At 39.2% G+C, this 16,188-nt stretch overlaps 1 protein-coding gene and 1 pseudogene across 8 annotated transcripts in view; one reads left to right on the top strand and one right to left on the bottom strand.

The window, feature by feature from the left end:
* The window catches only part of BICD1 (BICD cargo adaptor 1), a gene marked incomplete at its 5' end in the record, with an annotated part of 189,234 nt that overhangs the window by 91,433 nt on the left and 81,613 nt on the right, over nt 1-16,188 (top strand). The gene's annotated exons all lie outside the window — the stretch shown is intronic.
* Nucleotides 3,197-3,765, bottom strand: LOC311619474 (large ribosomal subunit protein eL32-like; annotated as a pseudogene). The gene has a single exon. The product of its transcript is annotated as a large ribosomal subunit protein eL32-like (transcript).

The raw sequence follows: 16,188 nt of genomic DNA, 5'->3' as shown, positions 1-16,188 counted from the left end.
AACAGAGGGAAAATGTGTTTAAAATTGGTAGGATTAGAAAGAGTAGAGTTGGCGATACCCATCTTATTGCCATACACTCACCCATTCTCTTATTTTGCATCATCTTTTTTTGCTGAGGCCAGTCAGCAGAGAAGGGCAACGAGTCACGCCAAGGTCAGACGGTGTTATTACCTCATCGTATTGTGATGGGCAAATCCACCATTAAGCTTCCGATTGAGAGAAATACTATTGAGTTGGCAAATGCTTTGGATGTGTACGTGCTGATAGTCATATGTAACCACAATTTTTCAGACTTTGGCAAAGAGAAATGGGAATTCTCTGTATTTTTATTTGCTGCAAAATGTATCCCTCAGGAATGACCATTCTGTTAAGCACCTAGTCTGTACAAATGCTGAGCCAAACGCTGCCGGAAATATGTGTAAGGTAGTGTCTGCCTTTAGTAGGCAATGCAGAGGGATAAAATGAATGTATGATTAATTCTAGTACTGGACGGCTCTTCTTTCCACCTGGGCTGTTCCTGTTAGGACAGCGGCCTGAATTAAGGCAGAAAATACCTGTTTGACATCCTCTGCATGTACAGACTGCCTAGTATCCTCTGGGAAACATCCAGTGGACACCACTTGGCTCTCCAGCCTAAGAAGGATTATTAAAGATTGAATGCCAGCTTTCTCTTTGTTTTTGTTTTAAAATATATATTTTTATTGATTTAAGAGAGGAAGGAAGAGGGGTAAAGTGAGATAGAAACATCAATGATGAGAGAGTATCATTGATCGGCTGCCTCCTGCACACCCCACACTGGGGATTGATCCTGCAACTGGGGCATATGCCCTGACCAGGAATTGAACCATGACTTCCCAGGTCCATGCTCAACCACTGAGCCACACCGGCTGGGGGGCTTCCTCTTTGTTTATATATTGGATATCTTAGATGGCCTTGAAATCAATCTGTTAACAACCTGTGTGTTGTACTTCTATCTGAAATGAATTAAACAATTGCTTTTGAAAACAGACTTTCCCCAACATATCCTACCAAATCATAGGCTAAAAACAGCTGTTGTTCTTGGGAATAGAAGATCTGAGCATCTTGATTTTCTTTAACTGGATTGCCAGGAAATTTTATTGATGCCTAGCAATATAAAAGTTCATTTTGGATAAAGCAGATGCACAAAAGAAAAATTGTATTAGGTAAAATCCCTTACAAAATTATTACTTAACACTTTGCAAATAATTGAAGTGAGAAGATTTGGATTTTATTTTTAGAGCCAAGTGTATTTTGCAGTGTATTCGTCTTCATATTTGTTAGGGTTTAACCCTGGTTATGTATATGCTAATTATCTAAGCAAGTGAGTTATATTCCCTGGATGTCAATATCGTTATCTATTAAGTGGAATGATAGCAAAACATGCCTCCTAGGCTGTTGTGAGGATTAAATAAATTCTTTCATGTGATATACACTTGGAACAACTCATGGCATATAGTTAACACGGAGTCAGTATTAGCTATTGTATAATTTCATTGCTACTTGCATATATTTTTTAAATGTATTTAGAATTGCTTTTTTAAAAAAAAATTAAATTCTTTATTGTTTTAAGTATTACATGAGTCTCCGTTTTCCCCATTGACCTCTCTCCGGCCACTCCCACCCCCCAGCACATGCCCTCACCCCCCTCTTGTCTGTGTCCCTTGGTTATGCTCATATGCATACATACAAGTCCTTTGGTTGATCACTTACTCCTTCAAGAATAGTATTTGAGCAGTAGAATTACTGTGTCACATGGTACAAGACCTTTTTTCTAAGATCATACATATAGCCATGTTGCTTTTCTCAAGTATTAAAGCAATTTATGTTCCCATTAGTAATAGCAAGGAATTGCAATTTCACTGAGCCCTGGCAAGCATTAATCTTCATAGCACCTCAGGTTGCTCATATAGTATGTGAATCATGGCATTTCAGTATTAATGTATAAGGTCATGGAGGGGTAGGGATGTGGTTTATCTTGTTCACTAGTATATGCTATAAAGAGCTTAGTATATAGTAGACACTCAGAAAAAAAGGACAAATGGATAAATGAGAAATTTGCCACTTTCATTAATTTGTGGAATACTTTTTCATTAATAATATTAGTAATTAATCAATTTGGGACATATTTCATAATTTTGACACATTTACTTATTAGGTTTAGTATTTCTATTATTTATGAATGCTATAGGAAATTATTAATTTTTAAAATTTTTTTTATTGATTAGGGTATCACGTATTTGTCCTCATCCCCCCATTCCCATCCCAAACCCCTCCCCATGCATGCCCCAACCCCCTGTTGTCCGTGACCACTGGTTAGGCTTATATGCATGCATACAAGTCCTTTGATTGATCTCTATTCCTTATCCCCACCCTTACCTACCTCCCTTCTGAAATTATTGATTTTCTTAATTTGCCATGAGTATATCACCCAGTTTGTTTGCCTTTTGATTGTATTTTGCTTTTGACAAAATCAAGTTTTGGCAATTGCTTTTAAATCTACTACTTTCTTCCTATGAGATTACTTTTAGTGGTTATAAGCATAGAATGTTTATCCTCCCTTCTTCTATTATTCATCCTTCTCAAAATTATAATAATTTAATACTAATTTCTATCAGTTTTAGGTTTTAATTTTTTACTTTTAATGTTTTAATCTTTGTGAGATTCAGTTTGGTATGTAAAACAATGTGGGAGTATATATTTAAAAATCTTCCCCTAAATACCTAAATATCCAGCACCATTTCAACATGCTACCCCTATTTTTTTTATAAGAACATTTTTAGCCTGGCCAGTATGGCTCAGTGGTTGAACATGGACCTATGAACCAGGAGGTCATGGTTTGCTTTCTGGTCAGGGCACATGCCCGGGTTGAGGGCTTGATCCCCCGTAGGGGATGTGCAGGAGGCAGCCAATCAGTGATTCTTTCTCAACATTGATGTTTCTATCTCTCTCTTTCTCTCTAAAATAAATTAAAATTTTTTTTAAATGTTAAAAAAGAGTATTACAAATTCATTTATTATGTTTTAAAATGTATTAAAAACAGTTTAATCAGAGTAATTGCAATCTCAAAAATAAAAACAAACCAAAAACCACACCTCGAATATTTTTAGTGTTGGAGAATAAAAAAAAAATGAAAAGAAAGAATTGTTAGGAAGACCACTTTTAATTCAAATGAAGAAAATAGAGATATGTAGTGCATTATTACTCTTTTCTACAATATATAGCTTTTTTATGGCAGAATTTTATGATTTTATTAAAACAAACACAATGTGTATACAATCTGACTATTCATTTTCTTCGCTGCGCAGCCTGGCATCGGGATTGGTGACTCTGATGGCTGCTGGGCTGCTCTTTCCACAGTAGCTTTGGGGTTCTTTGAGGAGACACTGTGAACAATCTCAGCACAGTAAGATCCCTTGCACATCAACAGCTCTTCAAGCTCCTTGACGTTATGGACCAGAAACTTCCAAAAGCCATTGGGCAGCATGGACTTTGTTTTCTTGTTGCTCCCATAACCAATGTTGGGAATAAAGATCTGGCCCTGGAATCTCCTACGCACCCTGTTGTCAATGCCTGTGGGTTTCCGCCAGTTCGGCTTCATTTTGATGTATCTGACTGGTGCTGGATGAAGTTCTTGGTCCTCTTCTTGACAATCTTGGGTTTCACGAAGAGTCTGAGGGCAGCCATGGTGCCGAGTAGGAGATGGCTGCCACCTATGTGGGCAGCTCTGAGGAAGAAGCTACAAGATATGGCTTTTATGATTTGACGTAGTTTTTAAAGAAATGATTTACAAGCTTCTAGAATTAGCATAAGTCCTGAGTTTAAGGGTGTATATTTCTGATGACAGTCTCAATAATTTTACTTTGGATATCAGAAAAACACAAGAATATAGTCAAATCTCCCTATCTCATTGGTCAGCAATAGGTTTTGATTAGCTTCCTGCATCCTAAATATTCAGTCGTCTTCAGATTTCTTACCAGGTCTGAGAAGGTAATTACTTACATCGTTTCTGAATAAATAGATTATTTTGATCTGAGTAATTTTCTTCATAATTGGCCTTTAACTAAAATTGATTTATTTCTTAATGACATTTACATTCTTTTCCACAAGGGCACCTACGTTATTCTGTGTTCACTATCCCGTTTGTCCTAGTTCTGTCTATTTTGTCTTATGTTCTGTTCTGTTATTCTATTTGTCTACTGTTAGTTCTGGTTTTCTCTTTGTAATTATTGTCACGGAGCAGTGTGTTTAAAGTTTACTAGTACTATCTTCCTCTTATTTCTTCCTTCTGCTTTAATTATTTTGGTGGCACTTTTATTCCATTTCTAATCCTCATCGAAGCGGTCTGATTCAGTTTTTAGATTACAGTATTCCTGATCAATAGGACAGTTTGGAAGACAGGCTCAGGCTTCCTTTTGTTGTTGTTTACTTCTGGTAGAAGTGGTTTTAGGAAATAATTAGTTCAGTTGCCTACAGGTAAGAAGAATCCTTTTTTTTTTTTTTTTGGTCAACAATTCCAAAATTAAAATCATTGCTTTCATATATAATCTTTAAGAGGAAATATGGAAAATAATGATATTCACAACCGGCATTGCCAAGGTCAGTACTAAGTTCCTTTTGTATTTGAAGTAGAAAGCCAAGAGTAACCTACTCGTTGAGTTTTCCAGTCTAATTTTTGTTCTGCTAATGGGTGTTCAGTACGACAGGGCCCGATTGACTCTGTGTTCCTCTTTGCCCTCCCCCCTCACACAAATAAGATGACCCCTACATCCAATCAAATCATCAGAGCAGGCTTTTCATCATTTTAAATGGAATCTCAGCCTTGCCACCTGCTTGCCTGGTACCCAAACCATCTGCATCTCTCTTCAATCTGCAGCACAGAATATTCTTCAGAGGCTGCCATCAGAGAGGGCTACCTTCCGTTGCCTACTTGTTATTCTATTCCTGTCAAACCCCAGCTGACAGATATTCAAGGGCCATAACCCAAGTGACATGCAATCTGCCAATTCCTCCATTTTCTCTTACGTTTATTCTTCTCTTGACAAAGGGTATTAGAAAGCTGTACCCTCTTATCAGCAGTATGATGTGATGCTTAAAAATAGGGACTCAGGAAGTCAGATGAGAGTTGGGTTTAAATTCAGATCCCACCACTTAGTCCCAGTGGAATCTTGTCTAAATCTCATAATTTTTCTAAACCTCAGTTTCTTCATCTGTACAGGGAGGATAAAAATAATACTGAAGAAATGTGTCTATCCTGAATATCTAATGGTATTTTTAAAAATCAAATAACTAGAATGGTTTCCTTTTACACTTGTTTACTGGGAATCCAAGAGCTCTATTTAAAGCTCAATTAGAGTGATTCCTGAACCGTTGGCCCACATGAGCAGTCTGTTGTCTAAGATCAATTGATTTTCCTAAAGCAAACAGTGAATTAAATTATCTATATACAGTCTTATCGGCTGTGGGCAAAATTTCCCTGGAACAGCCCCGGCTGGTGTGGCTGAGTTGGTTGGGCGTCATACTGGCACCAAAAGGTTGCTGGTTTGATTCCTGTCAGGGCATATGCCCAGGTTTTGGGCTTAATCTCCGGTGGGGATTGTGCAAGAGGCAACCGATCAATGCTTTGCTCTCGAAACAAGTAAGAGAAACTCCTATAAATAATTATGAGGATGAGGTTAGTTCATTAGCGATATTGCAGTAGCTGGTAGAGGCAAGAGCCAGGAATATTTTTTAAGTCTGGGCTGAGAAAACAAAGTTATTTATCCTTGTCTGTGAGGGTGCTTTACCTGCAATGCCCTTTCTTAGCAGTGCCGATGCAGCTCATTACTAAAAATACTTGAACAATGGCCCAAAACTTTGACCTTATTTTAATGTGTCTTTTTCTTCATCTTGTCTCCCTTTCTGCCTGTTCTGTTCTTGATCTCTGTGTATGCATCTGAGTCTGAGAAGATGACAGCCATGAACTCCTTGGCGATTCTGCTATCTGTGTCCTCTATTTCCTCCTGCTTTTCCTATTTATTCTCCCACTTCCTTCTCCAGCTCTGGCCCTGTTACTAGCAAGTTCCTCTCCACATCCTGGGCATTCACCTCCTTCAGCCTCCCACCACCCTTAATGTTAGCAAAACAACAAAAAATAAGAATAATTTAGATGGGTATAGTAGATTGAATAGTGGTGTCAAAATGTACGTCCCACAGCTCGACACTTGCTACCCCTTGTTCCTTCAGAGTGTGGCGTTATCTGGAATAAGGGTCTTTGCAAATGTAATGAAGGTGAGGATCCTGAGATGATATTATCCTGGATAACAGCTGGTCTTAAATTCAATGGCAGGTGTCCTTATAAGAGACAGAAAAGAGTAAGACAGAGACACAGGGAAGAAGGCCAGGTGAAGATGGAGGCGGAGACGGGAGGTCTGCTGCCATGAGACAGGGGGGCTAGAGGCCACCAGAAGCTGGAAAAGGCAAGGAAGGATCCTCCGTAGAGCCTTCAGAAGGGGGGTGGCCCTGACAGCACCTTCACGTCAGACTTCTGGCGTCTGTAACTGTGAGAATAAATTCGGTGTTTATGCCACCGGTTTATGGTCATCTGTTGTGGCAGCCGTAGAAACTCAGACCGTGGGAGACAATACAGCCCCACAAGAACATTTATTTCATAATTGCTGAGCATTTTTAAATAATAAAAACATACTAGAAAAGAATATGAAGTCGTTTTTCAATTATTAATAATAAGAGAAAGCTTGCTAAATTATATCTAACACATTATAGAACCAGCTCTTCCCTGGCAATAAAGTACTCCTGAAGTTAATTCATATTTAAATTGTTTGAAACTCAATGCATTTTTTTCCCCCCTGCAGGAGTCATATAGTATATTATGGATGTTTTCAGATATTAATCCATAATAATTTTGTTAGTCATATATAGGCTATAAATATCTTACAAAGTACTCATAATTTGGAACAGTACTTGCATACCAGGATTCAATAAATGTTACATATTATCAACTCCCCAACTAAATTATAAACTTTGAGACAGAGGCAATGTCCTATGCTTTTTATAGTCCCAGAACCTACAGTATTTCTTGTATATTATATGCAATGAATATTTATTGAACTAATAAAAGAAATGAATAGCTATATTCACAGTATCTCCATAAAAAATAAAATATGGCCAGAACTGGTTTGGCTCAGTGGTAGAGCGTCAGTCTGCGGACTGAAAAGTCTCAGGTTCGATTCCAGTCAAGGGCATGTTCCTTGGTTGCGGGCACATCCCCAGTAGGAGGTGTGCAGGAGGCAGCTGGTCGATGTTTCTCTCTTATTAATGTTTCTAGCTCCCTCTCCCTTCCTCTCTGTGTAAAATCAATAAAATATATATTTTAAAAAATATGTTTAGAATTGACAAAGTTATGTTACAGTAAAAAATTAATTCACAAAACAAAAAGAATTTTAAAATTATGAAAGAACTGTAAGTATAATCAAGAGGAGAAAAGGAAATCCCTACCAATGTGAAATTCTCCATATTTTAGCCCTGAAAGGCAGAGACCTTGTCCTGTATTTATTTGTAATTCCAGTTCTTGCATAATGATTTCCATAGAACAGGCATGTGCAGCCTGGCACACAGGAAGGGCTAGAGCAGTGGTCAGCAAACTGCGGCTCGCGAGCCACAAGCAGCTCTTTGGCCCCTTGAGTGCGGCTCTTCTATAAAATACCTCGGCCTGGGTGAGTCTATTCTTAAGAAGTGGCGTTAGAAGAAGTTTAAGTTTTAAAAATTTGGCTCAAAAGAAATTTCACGAGTTATACTGTTGATATTGGCTCTGTTGACTAATGAGTTTGCCAACCACTGGCTGGAGGAAACCCTTATGCAGATTTCTGGAGGGCTTTTTCTCTATAGCTCTCTCTCTCTACGTAATTTTACCCCGACACTTCCAGCCGCCTCGGCTCCCTGAGCTCCACACTCCATCCTCACCTCCGCTGGGCATCTGGGCTCTCTGGTTTCTCCCTTGGCACCTGCAGCCCATAAGTTGCCTCCAGGTAGAGAGTTGGGTTGTTCATAGTGCTCACCTCATCTTTTTCCCGCCTAGAGATGAAGACCTACAGATCTGTTGTTCTAAGTCGGGAAACAACTGTTTCATATATTTTGTCCAGTTTTCTAATTGTTTACCATGAAAGTTTAACTCCTTTCTTTGTCACTTCATCGTGACTAAAAGCAGTTCCCATGCAAGTGTGTTGGTTAAAATAAAAAATTTAAAAAAAGGTAACTGTAAACGAAGACTTTTAAGTTCATGCGGTTGGCTCTTTTATTGATTGAGAATTGCAGAGCTGTGACTCAGTGGTGACGAGGCTCTGCTGGCAGATTTTCAGTCTCGGTCAGCAGTTTACTTCCAGAACAGAATTTTTCATCTTCCCTTCCTGCTTTAGTGAATTAGAATGAGAGGGGGAAAAGAGACATACGTAATACTTTCAACAATAAAAATTAAAAAAAAAAAAAGAATGAACACTGGAATTCTAAAGTATAAAAGAATGTTACCTGCACCAAAACACACACCTTATAGCTTATTACGAGGAGGGTGAATAAGTGTGTCACCTTTCTCCATTTATTTATGCATCCATTCTTATAGCCATAGTCTATTAGAATCTTCCATTGCTTTTCACAAACTGCTTTAAAGTTTTAATGATGATACATACAGATTTCTTCATGTAAGCATAGAGACCATTTCTGTTCATGTTATTTCCATGCAATCAGTCATTTCCCCTCCAAGGTCATAGCCCCATGGGTCTATCATATAATACATATACAGTCTATTTTACAATTTACTGATTAATTACGTCTGTTGTAAGCAGTGGTGGGCGGGAAACGAGAATGAGAGCCATTTTATCATTATATCTCTTAGAGCAGTGGTTCTCAACCTTTCTAATGCCGTGAGCCTTTAATACAGTTCCTCATGTGGTGACCCCCAACCATAAAATTATTTTCGTTGCTACTTCATTACTGTAATTTTGCTACTGTTAATGAATTGTAATATAAATATCTGTGTTTTCCGATGGTCTTAGGTGACCCTGTTAGCGGTTCTCAACCTGTAGAGCCTAAAACCATCGGAAAACACAGATATTTACATTACAATTCATTAACACTAGCAAAATTACAGTTATTAAGTAGCAACAAAAATTATTTTAGGGTTGGGGGTCACCACAACATGAGGAACTGTATTAAAGGGTTGCAGCATTAGAAAGGTTGAGAACCACTGTCCTAGAGGATCGTCTTGTCTGACAAAGGTATTTCTGAAAAACACTAAAATTCTATTTTTTGAAAATTTCAAATTTCACTAAAATGTGGTAATTGTAACTTTATAACAGATGATTTTCTTTTCAGCATAGTGACTGGCTATTGTAATGGCAGTTGGTCGACATTCTAAAAATTCATTTCCTCCTTAATGATGACCCGATTCTCAGAAGCTTTTATGTGAGCTGCCAGAACAGCAGTGGAACCTCATCAGCCAAAAGATATTTTGGGACCCTCTATGGCCCCAAATCCAAGATAATGACAGCTGAGGACAACTTAGAATGAGCAAGAAGTTAATGAATAATACCTCAGTCATTTCGTGGAAGTTAGAGCCCTGCCCCGAGATCCCCAACCCTGAGATTTGAATTCTGTTATGTTCAGACAGGAGTCCCCGAGCGCCTTCATGGTTCCTTGGTGTCAGCGCAGAGCAGCTGATGGCAGAGGCTGGCGATGTCAGGTGTCTACATCATCTTGTCTCCCTGGTTGTTTAGTGTCTCTTCCTGGGTAAATGTTCTCTGATAAGTGTTAATATTCACTTCAAAGATCTCCACACTACATTACCACTACCAAAAATTCATCCAGCCCTGGCTGGTGTGGCTCAATTGGTTGTCATCCTATGTACCAAAAGGTCACTGGTTTGATTCCCAGTCTGGGCACATGCCCAGGTTGTGGTTTAATCCCCAGTTGTTGGTGTGCATATAAGAGGCAACTGATTGATGATTTTTCTCTCACATCAATGTTTCTCTCTCTCTCTCTCTCTCTCTCTCTCTCTCTCTCTCTCTCTCTCTCTTCCTCTCTCACCTTTTCCCTTCCTCTGTCCCCCAAATCAATAACAATACAGGGTATCACAAAAATAAAAATATACATACTTAGAATTATTATTAATTCAGTGGGTTAAATCTGAAAAGAAAAAAAAAGCATCACTTGAACTATCCAAAAATCATATGTGGATACATTGCTGGGGGACACCCTATATATGAAAAAAATAAGAATTCATCCATATACCTTTCTCCAGACTTCCTCTGGATCCCTATATATTTACCTAAGGTATGTAATTTATCTATAATTTATATAAACAAATTGTATAATTATACTTATTGATCAGGCCTTTTGTAAGCAAGGTATGTAAGTTCAAGAGAGCAGAGATCTTTGTAGCTCATTGGAGTTGTTTACTATACCCCCAGCACTTGTAATAGTGTCTGGCAACTGACTACTCAATGAATAGTTCCTAAATGAATAAATATTAAATACAAAGCTTTGTCAGTATGTGTGAGAAACATAAATTCTTAGAGAATTCCTATTAATTAGTTCACTATCTAATCTTATTTTTTCCCTTATTGTAAATGATATTTGGATGAACAGAAGTATAGAGTTTTACTATAGTTAAATGTATCGATCTTTTCATCTATGGTAAGCCATTTTTTGTCTCTTATTTTAGAAACTAGAGGTCCAGCACACGAAATCGTGTGCGGGTAGGATCCCTAGGCCTAACCTGTGATCAGGGCCATCTTTTGCTGGCTCGCCAGTCCCCAGTCTCACCCCGCTGCCAACCCCCAGTTCACTGTGGTTCCCTATTGCAGCATGGCTCCGGTTCCCCAGAGCCTGCAGGCTGGAGGGAGGGACCATAGGCAGAGGTAGGCCATTCTGCCATTCACCTCAGTTTGCTGTGGTTCTCCGTTTGTCTTGCTGCCATCGGAGCCTGAGGGCCTGGTTGGGAGGGACCAAGAGGTGGTCAGTGCACCTCATGGCAACTGGTTGAGCGGTCATTTCAATCGATATGCTTATGGTCGCTGGCCTTTTGTTATATAGGATTCTCTGCTGCACAGTCTTAAATATATTCCATATAATAAAAGGCTAATATGCAAATTGACCAAACAGCGGAACAACCTGTCACTATAACGTGCACTGACCACCAGGGTGCAGACGCTCAATGCACCAGCTGCCCCCTGGTGGTCAGTGCACTCCAACAGGGGGAGCACCGCTCAACCAGAAGCCGAGCTCAGGGCTGGTGAGCACCTCCATGGCAGCGCCTCCATGGCAGCGCCAAGGATGTCCGACTGCTGGAAGTGGGACATCCTCCGAGGGCTCCCAGACTGAAAGGGGGCCGGAATTTCATGCACCACTTCTCTAGTTCCAGAATAATTTCTTCTAACCTATCTTTGTGGCACTGATCTCCAATGATATCTCTGTTGTTTATTAAGTCTTAATGTCAATGTGAGTCTGTTTCTAGGTTCTTCATTTTGTTCCATTGTTTGTCTATCTTATTTATTTATTCGTAATTTCTAGACAGTTGATGTCATTGAATAGCTAACAGAGCATCCTATTATGAGCATCTGTTTTCTGGATGAACTTAAGCTGTTGAAAGTTGATTTTTCTTATTTGGACCAGTGGTTCTCAAACTTAGTGTGCGCAAGAAGAGCTTGTTAAAACAGATTGCTGGGGTTTCTCCGATTTCTTAGGTCTGGGGTAGGGCTTGAGAATTTTCATTTTTAAGAAGTTTTCATGTGCTGTTGATGCTGCTGTCTATCAATATGTTTACGACACCCAGTAGCCATTATTTATTCCTTTTCCCCTTGAATTAATGTCATTATATTTAAATAGTACTGTATATTAATATTAAACATCATATTAGAAAGGCAGATTTACTTAAAGTATAATATTGGAAATAAATTTATGAATACATAATATTTTGTACTTAAAGTAAATGTTGCTGTGATTTTTTAAAAAAAAAAAAAAGAATATAAATATGAATGCTGTCCTCCCAGACTTTAATAGTAGGAGTTTTTTTTTGTTTTGTTTTTTTTAATGTAAATTGTTTTCTTAGACTATGAAAACTTAGAGCATGTTCTTCTTCAGACCTGAGTATTATATAGAAACTATAAGATGAGTAGTTTAACAGGCTATACTCTATATGCAAAAAGCATTTTTACTAGTCTAAACTTAGTGTTTTAATTTCAAAATTTTCAGAAAGAAAAAAATTATAGAAAAATATTTCACCAAAGATAGGTAAATATTTAGTGCATCATTTTATTATTTCTAACAGTTTTATAGCTGAAAATTTAAATTCTCTGTTTTATAACACTTTGAACTTGCCTCCTGTTTTTTTTTTTCTTCACAGTGAGTAATACATATTTAATTTAGAACATAATGAAATAAAATTAAATTTCTTGATCCAATACAGGAAAAAACATCTCTCCCCAACTACTATGCCAAAATTCTTCTAAGTCCATTATTAGAGAAATTGGTCCTTTAATTATGGCATTGTCACTTCTGGACAACCTTAGTAATAAGAGAATACATATTACAGAGGTATATTAGGAAAGCAGTATTGGCCATTCACTACATTAGTGAACTTAGGAGGTGAGTAGCAGGCACTTATCAGGACCTGGTGGAGATATAATATGGTGGGAAAGAATAAGTTATTTTCAGCGTGGACAATTGATGCAGAAGGAATTGTGGTGAGGAGGACAATGGTCAAATAATGGACTATGTCATGCTAGATTCTGAGCAACAGAAGCTGGCATTAGTATTTGGGGTCATGATAGAGTAATGGGGTATCAGATTGAAGAGTATGTAGAAGGAAGGAGAGGAAATAGGGCTGTAAAAAGGGACAGAAGTTCTCAGAAGGGCATACAAAAATACTTAAGCCACACTTCACTTCCCTTATAACTGGCCTGGAGTGGATTTAGCCTGTTATCCACCTTCCCAGAATTTGGCACTTTTCATGGAAATTGATGTCAAAGAAAAATCTTAGAACAAAACTAAATTATTAATGGCCCCTGAAACAAAATGGACTTTTTATCTCTCTTTGCCTCCTGTTTTCACCATAAATCCTATGACTGAGACACTGATCAATAGCTCATTCAGAATATATGCTAAAATTGTTCTCTTTGATTAAAAAAATAAAATACTGTTTAATTTTACGTTTGCTTAAAATTTACCCAGACATGTTCATTTAACATTGTGATTAAGATATCATTGCTTACATTTTCATATATAAACAGCAATAAATAATATATCATGAATATCTAAATATAATTGATACTATATTTGTGTTATGGCTGATTCTTTTCAAAAAGCAGCTCTGGCTCACTGAAAAACTCATATTTCAAAAGTCCATTAATTTAATTGTTTCTGGAGAATGTGAGCTCCACTAAAAGTGTATACAAGTTGGATACAGAGGAAATTAAATAAATGAAGTACCATCAAAGAATCAAAGAGATCTCACATCTCCTTTAATTAAATGCCGGACAGGAACGTATTGTATCTTACTATTTAATTCACTAAAATGTTAAATACTTTAAAGCAAAAAGATGATTATCAGGGGGTTTAAAGCAAAACACTGAAGGATTTTTAAAAATATTAAAAACTCTGACAGAATATTCTTATGTAATATTCCTCCACCCTCCCACTGAGGGTCCATCTAGCTAATAGAGATTCTTAATGTATCTATTTTATAATATTTCTTTGGCCTTGGCCCACAGGCTAACTGCAGTCATTTCTCAATTAGTCATTTTGTTGCCTACGATACTAATTGAAATTCAGGGCAGGGGAAAATGCATCACTGGCCTTTGTCTGTTTATGAAAGGCCTGCTTATTAGACTCTATTTGCTGTAAAAGCTTCTTTACTCTGCCAGCTGAGAGGGACCCTGTGTGTGAAGTGTGGTCAGCGGGGTCTTCCAGAACAGCATAGACACCAGTTGCTCACCAGCCGGAAGCCTTCATGTCTCTCAACAGTGCAGCTCGGGCTGAGGAGCCCCCAGGGGCAGGTGCCAAAAGAGGACTCACTCACGCTTTCTAAAGTTCTTTCCCAGGCCTGGGGGAAGGGAGCCCTCCTTTGAGCGCCTGTGTGGCACTCTGGGGCTGCAAGGAGGTAAAGCTTGTTCTCATCCCCAAACACTCCGTTTTCTCCTTTCCTTTGAGCCAAATAAGACTGTAGTCAGAGCTTAAAGCTACGACCCTTTCACTCTCTCTTTTCAGAGTACTCCCTGCCTCCTCCAGAGATTGGAGGCCCAGAAAATGAGGAATTCATTTTGCAGAGAACTTTTTCATTTTTCTCCTTGTTTATTTTATTCTTTCCCTCTCAGTCTGTTTTCTTTGCCTTTCTGCCTCATCATCTGAGTCTGGATGTCTTAATGATACACAATAGCTCAGACTTAGGGATCTGGGTGGCCTGAGTCAAAACTTAGAGCTCTCTCTAGCCCAGCCAGAGTAAGCTCATTGTTGAGCGTTGACCTATGAACCAGGAGGTCACAGTTCCATTCCCGGTCAGGGTACATGCCCGGATTGTAGGCTTGATCCCCAGTGTGGAGTGTGCAGGAGGCAGCCAATTGGTGATCCTCTCTTACCATTGATGTTTCTCTCTCTCCCTCTCCCTCTCCCTTCCTCTCTGAAATCAACAAAAATATGAGATTCCCCAGAAGTCAGGTAATTGAGGCTTATGTCCCATCCTGAGCTAAGAGGGGAGGAAGGCAATTCACAGGATGGTGAGAAGAACAAATGCTTGGTAAACACTGTTGCCATGCCATGCAGGTAAGTCTTTCTTTCATATATATATATATATATATATATATATATATATATATATATATATATATATATATATTATTGATTTCAGAGAGGAAGGGAGAGAGAGATAGAAACATCCATGATGAGAGAGAATCATTGATCAGCTGCCTCCTGTCCCACTGGGGACAGAGCTTGCAACCTTGGCATGTGCCCTTGACTGGAATCGAACCCGGGACACTTCAGTCCTCAGGCCAAAGCTCTGTCCACTGAGCCAAACCAGCTAGGGTGGTAAGTCTTTCTGATATAAAAAGTTATCTCTGAAAATAGCTCTCCTGCTGGTCCAGTCTAACTACCTGCATTCTTCTAGACAGTTAAGGGGAGGTCAAGGGCTCTTCCTGAGTGTGCTAGACCTCAATTGTCTGCAGCTTGAAATAACCCACATGCCAGAGGGGCATATTCTGGGGAGGTACATGCTGCTCCGCCTCAGCTGTGATAAACAGAGGCATGTGGTGCAGTGGGAGAAAAAAAACAGGCAATGGAGAGAGGTCTCCAATCTCCAGAAGCTCTTCCAGATCTCTTTCCTGTCTTCATGATATATGCTTTGTGTCCAGGTTGTGAACCACTAAGACACATGCAAGATACCAATTCGCAGGAAATCCAAGACTCAAGTTTACAAGTCTTTGTGTACCCCACTGTTCATATGGCTAAATTAGACAATCGTATATAATAAAAGCCCAATATGCAAATTGACCAGACAGCAGAACAACCAATTGCTATGATGCTCACTGACTACCAGGGGGCAGACTCTCAATGTAGGAGCTAACCCCTGCGGTGAATGCGTTCCCTCAGGAGGAGTGCCACTCAGCCAAAAGCCGGACACATGGCTGGCGAGTACAGAGGTGGCGGCAGGAGCCTCTCCCGCCTCTGCAGCAGCACCAAGGAGGAGCAAGTCGAGTGGTAAAGAGCAGCAAACAGGCAGGCGGTAAGGAGTGCGGGGTCCCAGACTGCAACAGGGATGTCTGACTGCTGGTTTAGGCACACTCCATGGGGATTGGGCCTAAGCTGGCAGGTGGACATCCCAAGGGGTCCCAGACTATGAGAGGGCACAGGCAGGGCTGAATGACCCCCCACCCCCCACTTCGTGTATGAATTTTGTGCACTGGACCTCTAGTATAATCTAAGAAGCCAAGTATCAATTATCAACCTGTACATTTCCTACAAATAATATAAACAAACTAGTAGAGTGTGTGTCATGGAATTTTAACCTTAAGAGTACTTTATAAGTCACTAGTTAGATTATTTCATCCTTGTCCTGACCCAGGGCCAGTCACAGACGTCCAGGGGTTAGAGCTTCCTTTCACCACAAGTGAACTGCAAGGTTACCCAGTA

This window comes from Pipistrellus hanaki, assembly GCF_964339955.1.
Source record: "Pipistrellus hanaki genome assembly, chromosome: 3".
NCBI classification, from domain to species: Eukaryota; Metazoa; Chordata; class Mammalia; order Chiroptera; family Vespertilionidae; genus Pipistrellus; species Pipistrellus hanaki.
This window is presented reverse-complemented; position numbering and strand designations above follow the sequence as displayed.